This window comes from Anabrus simplex, chromosome 3, assembly GCF_040414725.1.
Source record: "Anabrus simplex isolate iqAnaSimp1 chromosome 3, ASM4041472v1, whole genome shotgun sequence".
In the NCBI taxonomy this organism is placed as follows: Eukaryota; Metazoa; Arthropoda; class Insecta; order Orthoptera; family Tettigoniidae; genus Anabrus; species Anabrus simplex.
The window spans coordinates 61,395,347-61,417,112 of record NC_090267.1 but is presented as its reverse complement, the minus strand read 5'-3'; the positions used below and the strand labels follow the sequence as shown (position 1 = coordinate 61,417,112).

At 37.7% G+C, this 21,766-nt stretch overlaps 1 protein-coding gene across 1 annotated transcript in view; it reads left to right on the top strand.

Moving 5' to 3' along the window:
* The window catches only part of LOC136867004 (kappaPI-actitoxin-Avd3c), an 84,536-nt gene extending 68,932 nt beyond the window's left edge, over positions 1 to 15,604 (top strand). The window contains exon 4 of the mRNA XM_068226579.1: positions 15,476 to 15,604. The gene's annotated coding sequence lies outside the window, so the exon portion shown is untranslated. The remainder of the gene's footprint in view (positions 1 to 15,475) is intronic.
* Positions 15,605 to 21,766: the final 6,162 nt, after the last annotated feature.

The following is a 21,766-nucleotide window of genomic DNA, read 5'->3' as shown; positions in this document are numbered from 1 at the left end:
CACTTACACTACACTGGCTACTGAATTAGTAACCGTTCGTTCAATCTCTTGTTTCAGTTTAGCCTGACTGTCTTTAAAATCGCGAGACATGACCTTAATTTCCTGAGCTAACCTAGTCTGATTGTCTTTAAATTCGCTTCTCATGGAGTCAATACTCACTTTAGTTTCAGCTTTCATAGACTCCGCATTGGCTCTACACTCAGTTTGTATAGACGCAATACTAGCCTTGGTTTCGGCTTTCACGGAATCAGCACTGGCCCTACACTCGGCTTTCATAGACTCAATACTGGCCTTACTTTCCGACCCAATCTCCGACAACATATTCGCTATGGTGTTCAAATCCATTATAATTCATAAATATTGTGCTCGCTAACTACGATGAACCTGTACATCTTTGCCCCATTCGCTCGGATTTACATCGGAAATTGCCAAAGAATTTGTCATAACACAAAATATGAAACCAATAAGCATGCCTTCCTTACTACAACAAATAAACCTATATCAAAGCAATGTCCAGCTGCATTATGTCATTACCAACCTTGGTATCTCTATCCATTCAATTGTCACCTGTAAACTAAGTGCAAATTACCATCTTCTTGCCTTTGCGCCACGATAGTGATCGCCGAAGTAACAAGATCGTACGTATTAACGAGAAAATGCCCTGAATATAACTTACCAAAAAGATCAATGCCTAAGCAATGAGGTTTTTGGTATGGTCCTGAAAGCTGGGCGTCACCGAGGTCGTAATGTCCCCTTCACCGGGGTCGCTCAGTCGGCGGAGCGAGAGTCCCAAAAGGGTGGACTGTTCGCAGGGCCAACTTGCTATTACGGGACCGACCTTCAGAAGATTTATATTTTCAGGGCCATTGGTGACTGGATAGGAGACATGATGTGGAATAAAAATCAGAACAAAATAACAAACTGGTTTATTAAAATGAAATTAAAATTCAGTCTGGACAATGCTAGGAAAGAAATTACATTATAACATTTCTTCAACATAATTCAACTAATTATTCTTCTCATTAACAAATGGCTATGAGTCCTTGGCATGCTTACCGAATTCACTGGATTCAATTACACCTTCAGTAAAACTTCTGCCGACGCCATTCTCTGTAACATTTGATCAATCACGTAATTAGTGATACTGTCGTTCTAATTGCAACAAACAATGCCACACTGAACATGAAATAACCATATTTCATTACTTCCTTAATCTTTACGGATTACCCATTGATTAATTCTTTCTTTAGCACATCTTAGACAAATTCTTCTGTCTAATTTATATTGGCATTTTTTGAGAAAAATTCTTGAGAAACTACTTTGTCATACTTATGAGAAATCCTTCCTAAATCATTTTCTCACCCCCTTTGAGAAATTCATTACGACTTATTCTTGCGGAGTTCTATACAACTTATTTTCAAGAAATTCCGTACAAATTACTTTTGAGAAATGCTTTACAATTTTGAAAAATTCTTTGAGAAATTCTTTGGTGTATTTCCCCTCTCTCGCAGATTTCGCTCGACTGCATTCCTTTATAAATCGTAACAACGATTTCTAACTGACTAGTATTCTATGGGTGGATAGAGCATCACGTAACACCACGCGTAATCAACAACAACATCATTGACTAATAAATCACATAAAAACACGAAAAGAATAAGCATTCATGGAACGACATGAATAACTGTCACGCAACAACATAATCACACCAACAGTTCATAGGCAGATTTATCACACAGTTGAAATTCATACTTTATTATTATCATTCATTTATTATTATATTCTCCTCTTAAATTTTATTGAATACCCTTATAGCATGAACCGATCATAATAAGAATTCATCAATACTATTGTTACAAGACAAAATAGGATGACTAAATTAATCTTGAAGAAATAATCATCACCACCATCATCGGAAAGATGCGTCTGTGAGCCTCAGGAAAGCCTTAATAATAAGCAATTCGTACATTATTCAATATAGGTTGTTGAGCGAAGGAAAGAACTTTTATTAGTCCCTAAATATTATCAAATCACTATAAATCACTATCATCACTATAAATCACTATCATCACTAATTCATCATAATCACTATGACTGACATGCACCCTAGTGGTCACATATCGTCAATTTCATCGTAAAATCCACCATCACAATATTGCTCATTTTTAATTCTCAACAACCAGTCAAATACCCAACTTTCATTATTACTATAATAATTATTTTTATTTATCCTACTATGGCTCCTAGGAAACGTCTTCTCGATGAGCTGCTTCTAGTACACTTCAATTACCATCCCTTCTGATATCAATCATATCACATAAACTAATATTTTATTAACCTTCGGTTTATTAGTATTTTACTCCTATGTTTAATTTCATCCTCCTCGTCATGATTATTATGACCACATTGTATTATTATTATTATTATTATTATTATTATTATTATTATTATTATTATTATTATTATTATTATTATTATTATTATTATTATTATTATTATTAGGCCTTAATCCCCCATAATTCCTTTTTAAGATCTTAATTATTCATGACCTTGTAAAACTCACTGGCAACTGGTATTACTTATCACCGAATAAAAAAACACAAACATTATTCCAAGAGAATACAAAGATAGAAAATGTAGAAACCATAAATCAAAGAATGCATGAATACTCTACCATCACCATTTAAGTACAACATTTCAAAAGAAACTACACTCCTCTAAGCAAGAATACAATCTACTAGTCATCTACTGAAAGAGAAGAAATTTTACAATGGTACTTATCGTTCCGATGGAAATCCTTGGCGTCGGGATGCAGCTATGGGCGCCGGCGTCCTCTTCTTCCGCTATGGAGGCTTGTAGACGGACAAGTTCATCGCGCTGGCGTGCACACTTTGGCTTAACCCATCATGACTACTACGTACAGCAGCGTTGAATCACTCCAACAATGTTCCAGAAAATTCCAGGATTTTCCTCTCGTTCGTTGCATGCTGTCGGCTAGTCTTCACAGAGGTAGCTGAAACTGAAATTTTGTATCAGAAAATAGGATCCACACTAGTTGTATACCACTGAATTATTTACGACACTTAACAGGCACAATGATGTACACTCAGGTTCAGTTTTACCCCAAGCTTCGAATTCTGAACACATTCACAAGATTACAGTAAGTCTTGAAGCTGACGGAACATTATTACTGGTACTACGATGTTTTATAGGCCAGGTTTCCTCTCGAATATTCACTTCAGATAGTTCACTTCCCTTATAATTTCCAATGAGACATCCCATAGATTTCTACTGCAACACTCGGCGTAAATGAGCGCACGAACTCTCTGTGGTTTCGCAAGTTCCACACGGTGAAATGTGCGGCTGTAACAACCTCGCTCTGTACTGAATTAGGCTGACGAAAAGTTGAACTAGCACTCAAATAAAACAGTAGTGGTGCCATACAAGAAATAGACATTTAATTACACTGTCCGCGAACATTCATCTTCTCCCTAGAGGCTAAAATTATACTACGTTCTTCCAGAAGACTGTATTACTTGACTTCTCCTTAGAGACTCTTCTGTTCGATTCTCCCTTCGAGACTGTAATGTTCTCTTCAACTTTTCCTTAGAGACTCTGCTTCGACTCCTTTCTAGAAAGATCTTAAGACCTTCGAGCACCTTCCTCGATTTTCATTGGCTATTGACCTCCTTGTGACGTGATTCGTCCTTCACACCGGCAAGTAGATTTCTCCAGAATATCTTTCCCCTCTCGGCTGTCGGCGCGCTAGGTGACGTAACTGCGTGACGTGGCGACCTTCACCGGCCTGTTGACCTAGTTCACACTCGCCCGCAGCGGCACGGCACGGTGACAGCTGATGCATGCTCACTTGTAAACCAATGTTCCGTTACAAAAATTACTCCAGCTTCCCCAAATTCAACCAGGCACCATTTAAACGGGTACAATATTGATGGCCTAATTAAAAACCTCGCCTCTCCCAATGCTTTTCCTATCCATTATTTGGATAGTGATCTCTCGTACATCTTTCTTTTTTTACAAGTTGCTTTACTTCATTCCGACTCAGACAGGTCTTCTGACGATGGGACAGGAAAGGGCTAGGAGTGGGAAGGAATTGGCCGTGGCCTTAATTAAAGTACAGCTCCAGCATTCTCCTGGTGCAAAAATGGGAAACCACGGAAAACCATTTTCAGGGAGGCCGACAGTGGAATTCGAACCCACTATCTCCCGAATACTGGATACTGGCCGCACTTAAGCGACTGCAGCTATCGAGCTCGATCGTACATCATCAATGTGATAAATGGAGTAAGGCAACTTTCTAGATTATCATTACAGCTCTGCTACATCTATACAGAGTCTGTCTTCAAGAGAGCTCTCAATGGCTGGAATGGTGGAATCTCGATTAGCGGCAGTAAAATTAGTAACCTGCGATTTTTAGATGACACTTCCCTTATAGCTGGAAGTGAAGAGGCACTCACTGACCTGTTTACAAGAGTGAAGGATATTAGCCTTCACTACGGTCTAGAGATAAATATGAAAGGGAACAAACAAATGGTAGCTGATCGGCGAGGTTAAATCCAACTTACAGGATGCCTAAAGAACCTGGAGATAGTAATGGAATGTGTATACCTTCAGTCAGTCATCAATGACAAGGGGAGTCGTGTGATAGAGATCCAAAGTCGTATTTTTCTAGGTCGGGCTGCCATGCTTAAACTCACTAAGATCTCGCAGAACCGGACAATATCCAATGCTACGAAGATGCTCTTGGTAGAATCACTAGTGTTCTCAGCCTTTTTATACGGATGTGAGACCTGCACCGTGAATGCTAGAGGCAAAAGTTGAGATGTATTGTTGGTGGAGATTGCTGGGTGTACCCTGGATGGAAAAAAGAACCAATGTTTCCCTCCTGAGACATATATCCATCTTCCCGTGTGAGTGAGTGTTATCTCTAGTCCTCTGACCAGGTTTTAAAAAGACAAGGAGAGAAGATCACCGGCCTACCTCTTCATATCATGTTAAGGGAGCTGAAAACCGCTCTGGAAGAAAGGCATCTTCTCAAGGCTGGAACGCATAAATAACAAGGGTTATAAGATCTCGACCATCAGCAATGAAGAAAACGACTAATTCCCTTAAAGCAGGTCACGCCTCCTAGGCAAATATGGATATGTAATCCATCAGAACAATTTTCGTTAAATTCATTTTCCTATGCCAATGTGTAAAGCATAAGAAAATTGTCCTGATGGTCTGCATATCCACATGCGGTTGGGATGCGGGGCTAGTCGTAAGGGAAGTAATCGTTAGGAAGAACATTGTCACCGGGCGAGTTGGCCGTGCGCGTAGAGGCGCGCGGCTGTGAGCTTGCATCCGGGAGATAGTAGGTTCGAATCCCACTATCGGCAGCCCTGAAAATGGTTTTCCGTGGTTTCCCATTTTCACACCAGGCAAATGCTGGGGCTGTACCTTAATTAAGGCCACGGCCGCTTCCTTCCAACTCCTAGGCCTTTCCTATCCTATCGTCGCCATAAGACCTATCTGTGTCGGTGCGACGTAAAGCCCCTAGCAAAAAAAAAAAAAGAACATTGTCACATTCGCGGTTTCGGCAAACCAGCGACGCTATGTACATTTGTGTCTTTGATAAATACGTCTAAGGACGTAGGGGACTCAAGTATTCCTTGATGTCATTCATAACGGTATGTACGTGGTTCTGGACGATGAGATCTGTAGATCGTCTGGATTTAGTTAATACTGTAGTTGCTACGTCTTATTACTCAAATTACGGTAATCGCATGAAAAGAGATCGAAAATAGGAGACGACCTAGCGAAGATCCCTTGGTATTCTACATTCAACAACTCGCACTGGAGATAAATGATCATATACAATTTTAATTGTTTTTATGTTTAAACACAGTTTTAATAAAATAGTATATCGGTGGTGTTAGAACTATAATCTATATACAGTATACAAAATAACTTGTCCTGACTGACTGACTGACTGACTGACTGACTGATAGATTCATCATCGCCGAGCCAAAACTACTGGATATAATGAAATGAAATTTTGAGGGTACATTTATAGTACAATGTAGGTGCTCGCTAAGGGAGGATTTTTGTATATTCCGTCGCTAAGGGGGTCAAAACGGGGGTTAGATTTTAAAATGAGTGTATCTATATCTCAAAACTTTAAAAGTTTACAGTTGTAAGAATCGGTACTTAGAATCTCCTTTAAAAATAAGGAAACATGTATTTTTGTTTTCGGAATATCCCAATAGGAAGGGTGGAAAAGGGTGAAAAATGGCTTGAATGCCTTTAATGAGGATACTTATATCTCAGAAACTGAAGATACTACAGACCTGAAAATTGGTATTTGGGATCTCTTTTTAAAACAAAGAAACGCGTATTTTTTGTTTCGGAAAATCCAATTAATGGGGGATGAAAAGGGGGGTGAATTTTTAAAATTAGCGTATCTATATCTCAAAACTTTCAAAGTTTACAAATGTAAAAATTGGTATTTAGAATCCCCTTTAATGAAAAATGCTTTTCTTTGTTTTCGGAAAATCCTAATAGGAAGGGTGAAAAGTGTCGAAAAGGTGTTGAATGCCTTTAATCAGAATACTTACGTCTCATAAACTCAAGATATTACAGACCTGAAAATTGGTATTTGGGATCTATTTTAACAATAAAGGAACACGAATTTTTTGTTTCTAGAAAATACAATTAATGGGGGGTGTGAAAAGGAGGGGTGAATTTTTAAAATGAGTGTATCTGTATCTCAAAACTTTCAATGTCTACAGATGTAAAAATTGGTATTTAGAACCTCCTTTAAAAATAAAGAAACACGTATGTTTTGGTTTCGGAAAATACCAATAAGAGGGATGAAAAAGGGTGAAAAAAAGGGTTGAGTGCCTTAAATGAGGATTCTTTTATCTCACAAACAGAATATATTACAGACCTGAAAATTGGGATTTCCTTTGAAAATAAAGAAACAAGTACTTTTTGTTTTTGGAAAATCCAATTAAAGGGGGTTAAACATGAGTGACAAATTGGAGTGAATTTTTAGAAACTATATCTACAGTGCATCTCAGAAACCTAAAATGTTATAGAAGCAAAAATTGGTATTTTGAATCTCCTGTAAAAGTAAAGAAACATAGGTGATTTGTTTTTTGAAACTCCACTTAAGGGTAACTAAAAAGGGGGTGTAATATTAAAATAAGCATTTCTACAGTATATCTCGAAAACTTAACATGTTACCGAAGTGAAAAATAGTATTCTTATCCCTAAAATAAAGAAAAGTGTATTTATTGTTTTCTGAAAAACCATTTTGTGGAGGGGTAAAAGTGACTGGATATGGGATTGAATTATTTTAATTAGGATACTGATATCTCAAAAGCTGAAGATGTTATAGTCGTGAAATTTGTTATTTGTAATCTCCTTTGAAAATAAAGAATACGATTTTTGTTTTTGGAAATCCACCTGGGGGAGGGCGGAAATTGAAAAATTAGTTGAATTATTTGTATGAGGATACTATTATCTCAAAAAACGAAAATAGGTATTTGGAATCTGCTTTGATTAAAGAATCACGTATTCTCAGAAAATATAATGAGGGGGGGTTGAAGAATTGAAAAATTAATTGAATTAATTGTATGAGGATACTTACATCTAAAAAAGTAAAGTTGTTACATACGTGAAAAGTGGTATTTGGATCTCCTTTAAAACCAAAGGAAAAGCATTTTTGTGGGGAAATCATCTTGGGGGACGGGGGTGAAAAGGAGTTGAATTAATTAGGATACTGTTATCTCAAAAACCGAAGATGTTATAATCGTGATAATTGGTATTTAGAAGATCCTTTACTATTAAAGAAACAAGTAGTTTTTTGCCGTAAAATTCATTTAAGGGGGGGTTAGGGTGGAACGAAGTGAAAAAAGTGAATTCTTTTTATGGGGATACTTATATCTCAGAACTGAATGTAACAGACGTGAATATTGGTATTTGGAATCTCCTTTAAACATGTTTTGCGGGGTGGAGATAAATCAACTTAACGGCGATGGGGTGAAAGGAGAGTTGAAACCAATTGATTTTACTGTTTATAATGTACTTATTCTGGTCATAAACTAATCATTTTTAATCTCTCCTGGGTTCGTTTGTAAGAGCCACCTTTTCCTTTGGAGAACATAAAGTTAGATTACAGTAGATTCTCTTGGCATGTAAATAAAAATTTAATAACATTTGAAATAAACGATAGAAATGATATTGACCGTGCAATTGTTCACCTCTATAATCAGGTCAATAATGCACGGAAGTATATCATTCGTGTCACCAGAAATCTCGCGCACTTGCCTACGCGCGACGATGGAGGGTCGGCTTTTTCCGCGGACTCAGCAATGGATCCTAGCTCTACCGCCTCAAGGGCAGTGTCCTGGAGCGTGAGACTTTGAGTGGGGGGATACAACTGGCGAGAAGGGCCAGTAGCTCTCTCAGGTGACCTCACCTGCTATGATGAACAGAGGCCGTGCGGAGGAATGGGAGGATTGGAAGGGACAGGCAAGGAAAAGGGAAGGAAGCGGCTGTTGTCTTAAGGAAGGTACCATCCCGGCATTTGCCTGGAGGAGAAGTTGGAAACCACGGAAAAACCCTTCGAGGACGGTTGAGGTGGGAATCGAACCAACATCTACTCAGTTTACCTCCCGAGGCTGAATGGGCCCGCTCCATCCCTCGTACTAATTTTCAAAATTATTATCATTTGTTCATAGGCCCATACACTGGCTTCGTACAGCCGTACGTGGTACCTTATTTTGAGCTAGCCTTTCAATTTCTAAGTAACTACCTCACCTACTCCAGTCAGTTTGTTTGTTGTCATATTCCTATCTTTGTATAACTCTACGTTTCCTAGCTGTTCCAATTCCCTTGAAGTAAAAAACAAGACGTGGATGCCCAAAGATGTAACCTATCAATTAATCTCTTCTTCCGGTCAAATCGTTTTCCCCTCACCAACTCGATTTAGCACCTCTTTATCTGCAAACCGATCTAGCCTTCTCACTTTCAGCGTTCTTCTGTAACATCACATTCCAAAAAACTTATTCTCTCTTTGTTATACTGTAGTACTACTAGTATTAATCTATATATATATATAAAATAACTTGTCCTGACTGACTGACTGATTCATCATCGCAGAACCAAAACTACTGGACGTAAAGAAATGAAATTTTGGGGATATATTCATATTAAGATGTAGGTGCTCGATAAGAGAGGATTTTTGGATATTCCTTCGCTAAGGGGGTGAAAAGAGGGGTGAAATTTTAAAATGAGTGTGTCTATATCTCGAAAGTTTAAAAGTTTACAGATGTAAAAATTGGTATTTAGAATCTTCTTTAAAAATAAGGAAAAACGTATTTTTTTGTTTTCAGAAAATCCCAATAGGAGGGGTGAAAAGGGGTGGAAATATGGAAAATGGGTTGAATGCCCTTAATCAGGATACCGGTACTTATATCTCAGAAACTGAAGATATTACACACCTGAAAATTGGTACTTTTGATCTCTTTTAAAAATAAAGAAACACGTATTTTTTTTTGGAAAATCCAATTAATGGGAGGGTGAAAAGGGGGTGAATTTTTAAAATGAGTGAATCTATATCTCCAAACTTTTAAAGTTTGCAGGTGTAAAAATTGGCATTTAGAATCTTAATTAAACATAAAGAAACACGTATTTTTTGGTTTTCGGAAAATCGCAATAGGAGGGGTGAAAAGGGTTGAAAAAGGGGTTGAATGCCTTTGATGAGGCTACTTATATTTCAGAAACTGAAGATATTACAGACCTGAAAATTGGTGTTTGGGATCTCCTTTAAAAATAAAGAAACACGTAATTTTTTGTTTTTGGAAAATCCAATTAATGGGGGGTGAAAAGGGGGTGATTTTTTAAAATGAGTGTAGCTATATCTCAAAACTGTTACAGTTTATATATGTAAAAATTGGTATTTAGAATCTCCTTTAAAAATAAATAAACACGTATTCTTTTGTTTTCGGAAAATTCCAATAGGAAGGGTGTAAAAGGATGAATAATGGGTTGAATACCTTTAATGAGGCTACTTATAACCTGAAGATATTACAGACCTGAAAATTGGTATTTGGGATCTACTTTAAATGTAAAGAAACACGTATTGTTTCGTTTTTGGAAAATCCAAATATTGAGGGATGAAAAGGGGGGTGAATTTTTTAAAATGAATGTGTCTACATCTTAAAACTTTAAAATTTACAGATGTAAAAATTGGTAGTTAGAATTTCCTCTAAAAATAAAAGAACACGTATTTTTTTGTTTCCTGTAAATCCCAATAGGAGGGGTGTAAAAGGGTGAAAAATGGGTTGAATGCCTTTAATTGTGATACATATATCTCAGAAACGGAAAATATTACAGAACTGAAAATTTGTATATGGGATCTCCTTTAAAAATAAAGAAACACGTATTTTTTTAGTTTTTGGAAAAACCTATTAATGGCGGTTAAACAGAAGTGACAAATTGGGGTGAATTTTTGAAAGATTATCTTGGAAACGTAAAATGTTACAGACGTAAAAAGTGGGTGTTTGGAATCTCCTGTAAATGTAAAGAAACATAGGTGATTTTTTTTTTTGGAAACTCCACTTAAGGGGAACCCAAAAGGGGTGAAATTTTAAAATGAGAATTTTTACAGTATATCTAAAAAAACTTAACATGTTACGGAAGTGAAAAGTGGTATTTTTATCTCTATTAAACATAAAGAAACGTGTATTTTTAATTATCGGAAATACCACTTGGGTGGATGGGGGTGAAAGTGACGGAAAATGGTGTTGAATTCTTTTAATTAGGCTACTGATATCTTAAAAATGAAGATGTTACAGACGTGAAATTTGATATTTGCAATCTGCTTTAAAAGTAAAGAAACACGTATTCTCGGAAAATCCAATGAAGCGGGGGGAGGGGGGTGAAGAATTGAAAATTGTATGAGAATATATACATCTAATGAAACTAAAGTTGTTACAGACGTGAAAATTCGTATTTGGATCTCCTTTAAAAACAAAGAAAAACGCGTTTTGGGGAAACCATCTTGGGGGACGGGAGTGTAAAGGAGTTGAATTCCTTTCATGAGGACACATAAATCAAAAAGTGAATAAGTTAGAGTCGTGATAATTGGTATTTAGAAGATCCTTCACTATTAAAGAAACAAGTACTTTTTGCGGGAAAATTCACTTAGAGGGGGGATGAGTAGTTTGAAATGAAGTGACAAAAGTAAATTATATTTATGGGGATACTTATATCTCAAAACTGAAGGTAATAGACGTGAACATTGGTGTTTGGAATCTCCCTTAAACATAAAGAAACACGCCTTCTTTTAATATTTTTTGGGCGGGGGGGGGGGTCGTTGTTGCAGTAAAAACTAACGGCGGTGGGGTGTAAAAGGAGGTGAGACCAATTGATTTTACTGTTCTTAATGTACTTATAAGGATCCTCCGTTGCTCAGGCGGCAGCGCGCCGGGCTCTCAGAGCTGGGTTCCGTGGTTCAAATCCCGGTCACTCCATGTGACATTCGTGCTGGACAAAACGGAGGAGGGACAGGTTTTTCTCCGGATACTCCGGTTTTCCCTGTCATCATTCACCCCAGCAACACATAATAGTAATAAGAAGAAGAAGAAGAAGAAGAAGAAGAAGAAGAATAACATTATTAATAATAATAATAATAATAATAATGTTGCGGTCCGTCGTCAAATGTGCGGACCGCGCTGGAAACGGCTCCTGGACGGGTAATGACTAAGAATGCAGTCCGGCCGCGGGTTCAGTGCCGCAAGGCACCCAATATGCTCACCACGCCAGATCTCCTGAAGGATTTTATCCAGATTAAAAATGATTATAGGAAAATACGGTATGGCAAAGATTTACGGACCCAACTGACCGGGAGGAATACCTGAGCCTAGCCCGGGATGTACGAAATCGATTGCTGGAAAGGAAGATTGAAAAATGTGAGGAAACTTGCCGTAAAATAATAGAAAACCAGTCAGATCGGGAATTTTGGTGGATTCTCGCAGAAAACGAGTCAGATCGCGAATTTCGGCGGATTATATATAAAACAATAAGCATTATAAATTTCAGTATAATACCGTAGCGAATCACGGGTATCTTGCTAGTAACTAATAAAAGTACCCGTGCTTCGTTACGGTATTCTATATTGTATACGGATATCGAAGTAAATTACTGTACATGCAGTGAAAAATATTATCTTAATTTCAATGTCTCTTAGCGTTATCCAGAAACAGCAGGGGGCGGTTACCAACATCAATTTGACGCCACCTGGCTGTCTGCACGTCAATTTCGACGTTCTTTTTTACTCAAGTCCTACTAGACGGCAAGTAGTGCAAACCGAAGCTCTCTAGGGCGTCACTGGCTGAGATTTAATTATTTTTGTCGGGTAAACACCAAATGTGTCACCAGATATTTCTAGTATAATTAATTTCGTTATAAATTTATTACTCAGAATTCGTTCCTGCAGAGCGAAGAACCTGACAGTCGAAACTGAAAAGAAATGGCTTCAGATATTACAAAAAGAAAAGTTCCCTTCATTACAGTTTGAAGTGTTTGTTAAAACTTGTTACCAGTAGAAAAGATCAATGTCACAACAGTAGAGAATATGTGTCAGGCCGTCTCTAACCAGATAACCAGTGTTACATTTCAAAAAATATGCGGTCATTACTTCCGTTGATGCAATGGTATATAGAGAACATCCCACAGATCGCTCAGAATCTAGTACAATGCAGAGGAAAACAGCTGTTGCTCTGTTGTTCCTCAGTACCATTGCAGGTATTTAAATACAACTTACGCTTCGTTCCACTGTTCAATAATGATGTCATAGCTTTATTATAAGTAGCTGTATTACCCGACACTGCCCGGGTACTTTATTGGATGTATACTTTCACGATATGCATTACCTGTTAATTACGAGTACAGCGATGTTTTGTAGATTTCTTTATTATGACGATTGAAATTTTACGAATTACTTTCTAGTTTATAAGTTGACTATACATTCGACACTAATATCGGCCGTCTTCGATTATTTTTACATGCCACCTCCTTCCCTATGGTTGCTACGTGAGTCTAGCCATTCAGCAATTTTTCCACATAGTATGTCTGAAGTATACCAAGTTTTACTGAGAGCTGGTCTGGAACATACACATACATCCATAATCTTAGTCATTTTGGACATTTTTTCACCACTTCTCTCTCTCTCTCTCTCTCTCTCTCTCTCTCTCTCTCTCTCTCTCTCTCACACACACACACACACACAATGCTAATGTAGGCTGTACGTAGACTTAAACGACATTCGGTGTGTCAATATTCATCGGAGTGACCCCGACATTTGACATTAATATTGGTCTTTTTCCGTTATTTTTATTTCACACCATTCGCTAGGAGTGTCTTATCACACAGTGCTGTTTTTTCAGATAGTAAGACATTTATGTCAGTGTTCTCTCTAGGACATTTTTAATGGGGGCACATCCCTGTGAATTTTATAGACGGCCCGGCTAACATATCTTAGATTAGGTGCTTGTTACATGATATTAATAAATATTTGATCCATTGGGTGCTCCAAATTGAAACGTAAATACTACAACCAATACATCATTATTGTCGGCATAATTGCACAATTAAATCGGAGTTAAATATTTAGATTGACTATCACGTAGGGTCGGTGCGCGAGCGGTGTCTGGATTAGTGTGGAATCGCGTGCGAGCACACGATTCCACATGACGTCACAAACCCGTATGGCAAACGTGTGGTAAGCACCGGAGCTACTTGATTGTAAACGAGCAGTAGAATACTGGAATTTAAAAATATTCTGTTATATATTGTTTCTGATACTAACTTTACAGTAGTTCAACTTTGCGGTTAATGTTTACCTGTCTGATATTATTGTTAATGCCCTGAGGGGAATAGGTTGAAATGTATTCATATTAATATTTTACATATTATTACCCGCCCGACTGACAAATATTTCAGGAGAGATCAATGTAATGTGTAGCAGTTTTGAATGTCAGCTGCTCTGGAACTTACTCACATACATCTCTAATCACTCGCATTTCTTCATCTCCTTTTTCACACCTCCTGGTCCCTCATGCAGACGGGAGCTGAAATTCAACTTAAATTACTTTCACAGTATCACTATTCATCTACAAGACCCAGAAAATTATGAATCGATAATTTTTCGATTATTTGTATATGCCATCACCTCCTCTAGGGGTTCTAGGAGTGTCTTATCCCACAGTACTTTTTCCAGATATGTATATCAAGTATTACTGACAGCTGTTTTGGAACATACACATACATCCATAACTTTGGACATTTTGGACATTTTCCTCCGCCAAATTTCACTTTCCCGCCGACTCCGCTACTCTCCAATGCCAGGGGAGGCTGTACATTGACTTAAACGGCATCCGGCATCCGGAGTGTCACTATTCATCGGAGTGACCTCGAATTTCACACTAATATTGGTCGTTATCTGTTATTTTATACGTCATCGCCTTCGCTACTGGCGTCTTAACCTACATTATCATTTCTCAACCGACAGTAACTCAAATGTGTGCCAATTTTGATTGACAGCCGCTCTCCCTATCGATTATTTTCCCCAAAACTGCTCCCGTCTCCCAGCCACATATTGATATGCAGTCAATCAGAACAATTTTCGTTGAGTTCAATTTCCTATGTGTCTGTGTAAAGCAAAATGATCTTACTCTACCGTACTGTTGGAATGTATGTTTGCATCACATATTTACCCACTCTCTAAAGTATGATGTATTTAAGCTCGTTTCCGTTCTCTCAAGTCTTCCCAGCCCAAACTTTGCAACATTTCCGTAACGCTACTATTTTATATCGGAAATGACCCAGAACAAATAGACCTGCTTTTCTTATATGCCCCCTCCTTTACATCCTTACCGGACACCCTACATACCCTCATAATCATGTGCACAGATCTGTGCCCTTTACTTACAATCCCATTTATGAGATTACCCTAATGAAGTTCTATCCTTAAATTAACACCTGAGTACTTACTGTGATCTCTATGAGGAACTTTTACCGCATCAACGCATTAATTAAAACTGAGGGAACATTTCTTACTTGATAAACGCACATCATCTGCTAAAACCTTATCTCTGAATCCAGTTCTTTATTCTTGTTATGTATATAATTATAAGAAAACATAAAGGACCCATAATACAGCCTTGAGGAATTACGAGATTAGATCATTGCAATGGATGGCGGTCACATGGAGCCCATATAGTGAAGAGTAGATCAAAGGCGTGGTGATCATTGACGATAGTGGTAGCAGACGGTAACTCCGAAAATACTGGGTTGGCCACCAATGTTTTTTGGACCATTTTTTCCTTCGTTTGTTGCGTTTTGACTTTATATAAATATTGAAACATTTTTGATGGACACTCTCTATACCTGTCTCTTCTCTTTGCAGTGATCATGGCGAATAAAGTACAACCAGAACTGTGCTTTTTGTCTGAAAACGTGTGGCCTTGTCGTTCAAGAATACCTCGCTACTATTATAATGCTGCTACCAAAGTATGTCAGAAGTTTACTTACGGCGGTTGTATCGGGAATGAGAACAAGTAAGTACAATTATTTTTGTATGTACCCAAAGACAGGGCCTTAGTCCCATAATTTTTATAGGGCACATGTTACGTCATGACGAATCCCGATTTGCAGATCGCCACTCTCCCACAATTTAGTCGTTGGCTCTCCATATCCACCTGATGTTCCGGAATATGATGGCTTACTCTTCGTAGTATCACTATCTTCGTTTTCAGATTTTCTTTTTTGACTCAAACTACCAACTTTCAACCAACGACCCATATTTCTTATTGTTGAACAGCGTGTTGTTTGTTTTTTCATTCACAAAGAAACTGTTACTAAACGCTAAGGCTCTACAGGACAGTGCTACAAACTCATAAAATAATATGCATTCTTTCCACTCACAGTCATAAAACTGACCAATATACCAATTATTTACGATGTTATGCTACATGTATGCATAAAATATCCCGGGCATATCAGGGCAACAGTTACATAATTCGGCTTCGCAAACAAATATATAAATGGAATTCATGGATGAGAACCTTCGAAAATCACTTCCCAGGGTTCGAAGTCCCATCCTCCCTACTTTCATTGCGTCAACGGCTAAGACTCAGATGCATACGGGTAATGGAATGTTCGTAAAATGAAAATGGGCACTACATTAAATATAACGAAAGTAGGGTTCACTATAATGTAAGAGGAATACATTAATATTATTAAATGAGAAGAGTTGTGTTCCCAATATTTACTAAACATTTTATTAAACTGATAGAACCACATGATAAATACATGAGATAATGTCACATTATTACACATAAACAAAAAATAATGAATAGTAAAACAATCATTTGTATACAGTGTGCCTCAACGTCTTTGTCAGTTCGTACACTGTTGTGGTTATCGCTTGGCATACTTTAAATCACCTTATTAACGCGCACTAATACTACATACACATTTTACGCACGCAAATTTCTTTACCTCTAAGCAATGATACTCGATGGTATCTATTATTTGAATGGACTGATCAGAAGTCATGATGGCATTCTCTCATTAAATCATTTTATTAATTAGCCGTCATGGTTGTGGAATTTATGCATACTGATTAATACATTATTTTACGCACGAGATTACATCGCCGTATATCGAACACTTGGTCTATTTGACCACATCAGTTACATATTACACTTAACACATACACGTATCCTGGGTTTACATATCCCTGTTATATTCAAAGGGAATTCACACAACGTTGGTATTCTACCCATCACCATAAACACTTGAGAATAATGAAATACATAAATACATTACATAGAGAAATATTAAACATATAGCAAACAATACATTTTGAAGGTATGGCCTAGTCAAGCCATATAGTATCAGGTTAAATCCATCACTCTGACGCGGGTCAAACCCACGTTCTCCAGCTTCCGAGGTACAAAATCTAGAACTCCTTTCCTGAGCTAATTTGATACATAAAATGCGGAGGATTGCGTCATTCGCAGAATCATAAAATTATCAACGCTACTCATAATGTATCATGAGCATGGGATTGATATTGCAGTGATGACTGAAGGAAACTTACGAAGTCAAATGTTTGAGAACACTTGGAGACGACTCGGTTCGCCCCGGACCAGACAAACCCCTTACATCGTAAACCTGTCTCTTTCATAATGGCCAGTGTACTAGCTTGCGGTCACAAAGACATTTTCTATTTCTTTCTTTCATCTTTCTTTCTTCTCATTTTGGCTCATTTCCAAGTACACATTTATTTAAGGGCCACCAATTCTTATTTCTTATTATTTCGGCCATATATACAGCCTAATTCAATACATCACGACAGCCATCATTTTTCTAATTCTTTGTCATTCCGTCATCTGAAATATTTCAGCAGAAGTTTCATCCTTCCCATTATCACGCTACTGCATCTCAAAATACATTTTCTTCATTTACATAAAAGACTCTATTCCCAGAAGCCATTTAACTAATTCCATTTCACTCGCGTATCTATATAATTCACAAATTACACCTCGGATTGAACATCTTCAATGATCATATATTTATTAAATGGATTTATAAATACATGCATCACCCTGTGAAGAGAACACATAATCTATACTTAAATTGTTATGAAGATCCTTACCAGTTAATGACATTAGGAAGAAATTCTAAATTTAGCTAAAATGCACTTCTCCCTTCAAATATGCTTCACACGCACTAAACTTTTATGGGATCTATGTACTAATTCATGCAACTAAGCCACCTGAACTATTACTGATTATCCTTAAATCACAGAAGAAATCCTAATTAACTTCATAATATAATCTTTCCCACTCACACGCGTGTAGTGTTCACTACATTTAATATTATTAATTACATAAAATAAGCGAAATTCTTATTTACAAATGAAAGTCGATATAAACATGCAAATCTCGTGGTTTAATATATTTAAACATGTACTTATCAAATACTGCATGTGGTTTGCTGCCATCTCGATGTTATGTCTGGGATTTTTAGACCTTCATGACGACAGCTCCACTCTTAAATAGTCCTCGGTTCTTCTTCCTCATTATACCGTTCATGTCCCGAATTGTGGTCTTCTGCTGTTGGAATCTCTAGACGCTCCCTGAAGAGATGAATGCTGGCACTTAGGCGCGATTCTCGTTGATTTCAATTCTTAGGTTCGACGATGGCTCATGAACATACAGGCAAAAATGGGAAAATTAGTGAATGAACTCTGTTTATGTGTTTTCACATAACCTACTGGTGATTAGATCCACTTATAAAATGGACTGACCCGAATAGCGGTAATTTTGTATAAATCACTTTTCATTTCCCCTTTAATCACACAGTCTGATTAATTGTTACCACGAGTATCCATGGAGTATGCAAACGTTCTCCCTATCACGAACACCGTCCTTTTAATTTACCGAGCGTCACTCACTGTTTAAATTGTTTTAAATCGGCCACTATTACTTACTGAATGAAATCGGCTGTCTCACTACTTCGAAACAACCTGATGCGTTGGCCCGTTCTCTGATGATTGCATCATAAGCCGACACTGAAGACACTAATATTTAAAGGATTAAATGCTGAAATAACACCCCTATTAATCACTACTGCATTTTATCTCGTACCACACGACTTATTTCACGATATTTACTCCGCGCTGATATGTTTTCCTCGACACAGCACTTCATACACTGATATGCACAGTTCATTACTGACACGTAAGTACTGCAGCTGCACAAATTACAATGGGATCCTGCATCTAGGTCCGGGTTTTATTTACAGTGTTTGGGTTGAGTGGTCGGAGAGTTGGTAAACCACGCCCCTAATCGAGATTTGGCTCCGGTAAACGGAATCTTTCAGCAACGTGAAAGTAATCAAATTATAGCTCGTGACCCCTGTTTTATACTGACACAATTTTAAATCCATCGGATCAGCGGGTCGTTCACAATCTCAAATTTATCCTTTTATAAATTCACGCGTCATGTTTCATCTCGTAAGTACTCCCACTTTTTTCTCACGTTGCAAGATCTTAGCACTCAGCTTCAGTCTGCGCACCACCATATGACATACGTCATTACCGATCCACTATTAAAATATTGCGTTTATATGCATCAACAATTTGCATTAAATACGTCGGTTCGGATGAGACCTGACGTATAAATTTCCATAGATTATCTCAAAAAAAGGTGTTCTTCTTTACCTTCTTTTTAGTTAAATATGGTGAATTGGCACCAATGAATGCGGTGACGAATCAGTAAGGATTTTTATTTCTTGGGGGTTAACAAACCTTAATTCACCCCCACTCTCAAACAACCTACATTTCCACGCGTAGCGTCATCTCTCCTCCTCTCTCCCACCTAGTGATAGCGCAATTTCAAGGTTCCGCGGTAATGTGCTATCCTTTTCTCGATACAGCACAGAAAACTGCTCCCTTCGGTCCTGCGTATCGCAACTCATATCCCGGTTCGGAACGTAAACTACTAATTACGACATTATATGTCGCAGAATGTTGCGTAAAACGGCATATATGATTGACTAAACCTTCTAACATGCCTATGGCATGGTGATGAACGGTTACAGTAATGACAGTACCATCCTATACAATATGTAGCTCCTTTTTAGACACTACATTATAAACAACGCGAGTAACATGTAGTGTGAAAGTAATGTTGGTCGCACTAGGTACAAATCGATCAAATGGGAATGATTGATACCTAATAATCTAAAATCATTGTGGGTTGAACTCTGTTTGTAACATCCGTAACCAATGATTGCCGCCTATACGCGTGATGACCCCACGGGGGTAGGTTGTTGTCGGCAACTTGCTAGATATTTCGATGGTATACATGTTACAACGTAGATGATCAATATGAGCGTAATGCTTAAGTAGGAACGTTAAAACACAGTGGCAGAATAGTGGAATTAAATTCCGTCAATAAAACAAAGAAGAAAAGTATACGGAAATATCTCAGACGGCATAATCTACTGAGTGAATTTAAGGAGTAGGTATTGTACCAGGAAAAGCTGATTTCAAAAGCATGAGGTCTTTGTGAGGAGTGCCTAGTCCTTAGGAGATGGTACAGAGAGGGAGGATCGCAAGGCGAAATAATAGATATTATAACTTTCTTTCCTTTATTCAATCTCCAGAAGGTCACCCAATTACGTCGCCGAATCATAGATATTTACTAGAAAATAAATCCCAATTTCAACAACAGAATATCGAAAAATTAAGTTGATCAAGTAAAATTCAAATTAATAATGACCTTCTCCATCAGTTAGGTCTATCATGACTTTCTTGGTATAAATTAATAATGAAGCATGTTGTGAGTAAGTAAGAAATCCTAAAGTCTTTTCTATTAGCGCTTGCGATTTCAGATTATGTTTTGTAAATAAATTAAATAACGTCGCTGGAACGGTAAAAGGTTGTATTCCACAAAGCTCTTCCTATCAATTATTCTCCTTAAGACTGGCCACGCCTCCCAGCCACGTATGGATATGCAGTCCATCAGAACAAATTTTGTTGTGTTCATTTTCCTACGCCCATGTGTAAAGGAAAATGAACCTTACAGTACCGTACTGTAGGAATGCACGTTTGCATTACGTATTTACGCACTCCTAGTGTACAATGCATGTAAGGTTCATTTTCGTTTAATCGGCGACATAGGAAAACGAACTCAACGGACATTGTTCTGATGGACTGCATATCCATATGTGGCTGGGAGGCGTGGCCAGTCTTAAGGAGAATAAATGATAGGAAGAGCTTTGTGGAATACAACCTTTTACCGTTCCAGCGACGATAAAGTAAAAATTTTAATTCCTTCTTATGAACACTTCAAACTCAAATAGGAAACACTTGAAATTAAACCTGATCTTCTGGTATAAAGTTCTGAGTATTGTCCTATTTTTTGTAACTTATAATACACTTTACGTAAATATTGTAAATTAAGAATTTATGATACACTTTCACTACGAATGAAGAACTCAATTGAAATCTCAATGTTCCAATAAGTGGGAACATACGACATTACGAGAGCACACTGTTATTTGAAAGTCTGTCTTTACTTTTAAATGTTGTAAAGCGTTAATTTTCCAAGTAAAATATTAAGTAAGTGAGCTTTTAATGTTCTTTGTCAGTAATGACACTGTTTATAAAATTTCTGTTCAAAGTCAGAATTTATATCCTTGAATGGAAAAAGCACTGATATCACCTGACATACGCCTTCTTGTTGAGCTCGAACAGTTGAATACTGCTCTGCAACAGCAATCTGGAACTCAGCTAACAGCAAACACCACGATGTTCCACAGTACCACGTCCCTAGAACTGTCCCTCGTAGTACCAAGTCCACGTACTGCGTTGATCTGCATCAAATATCCGTCGACCTCCGTCGTTCTCCGTCGTCCTCCGTCGTCTATCTCCGCCATCTCGAGTCATGATTTCTCATGTTCATGAAAGAGTGGCTTTAACACGAGGAAGTCCAACTGACTAGGCCACTAATAAGAGTATCCTGTGTTGAAATGTGCACCATTTGATTTGCACTGTTAGAACTGATTATGACTGTCTCATAAATAATTACCATTCACTAGATGAGAAATATGTCGAAGCTGTGTCTCTTATCGTAATTTGCGATAATTGAAAAAATGAGAAAACACACTTCCATGCATAGTT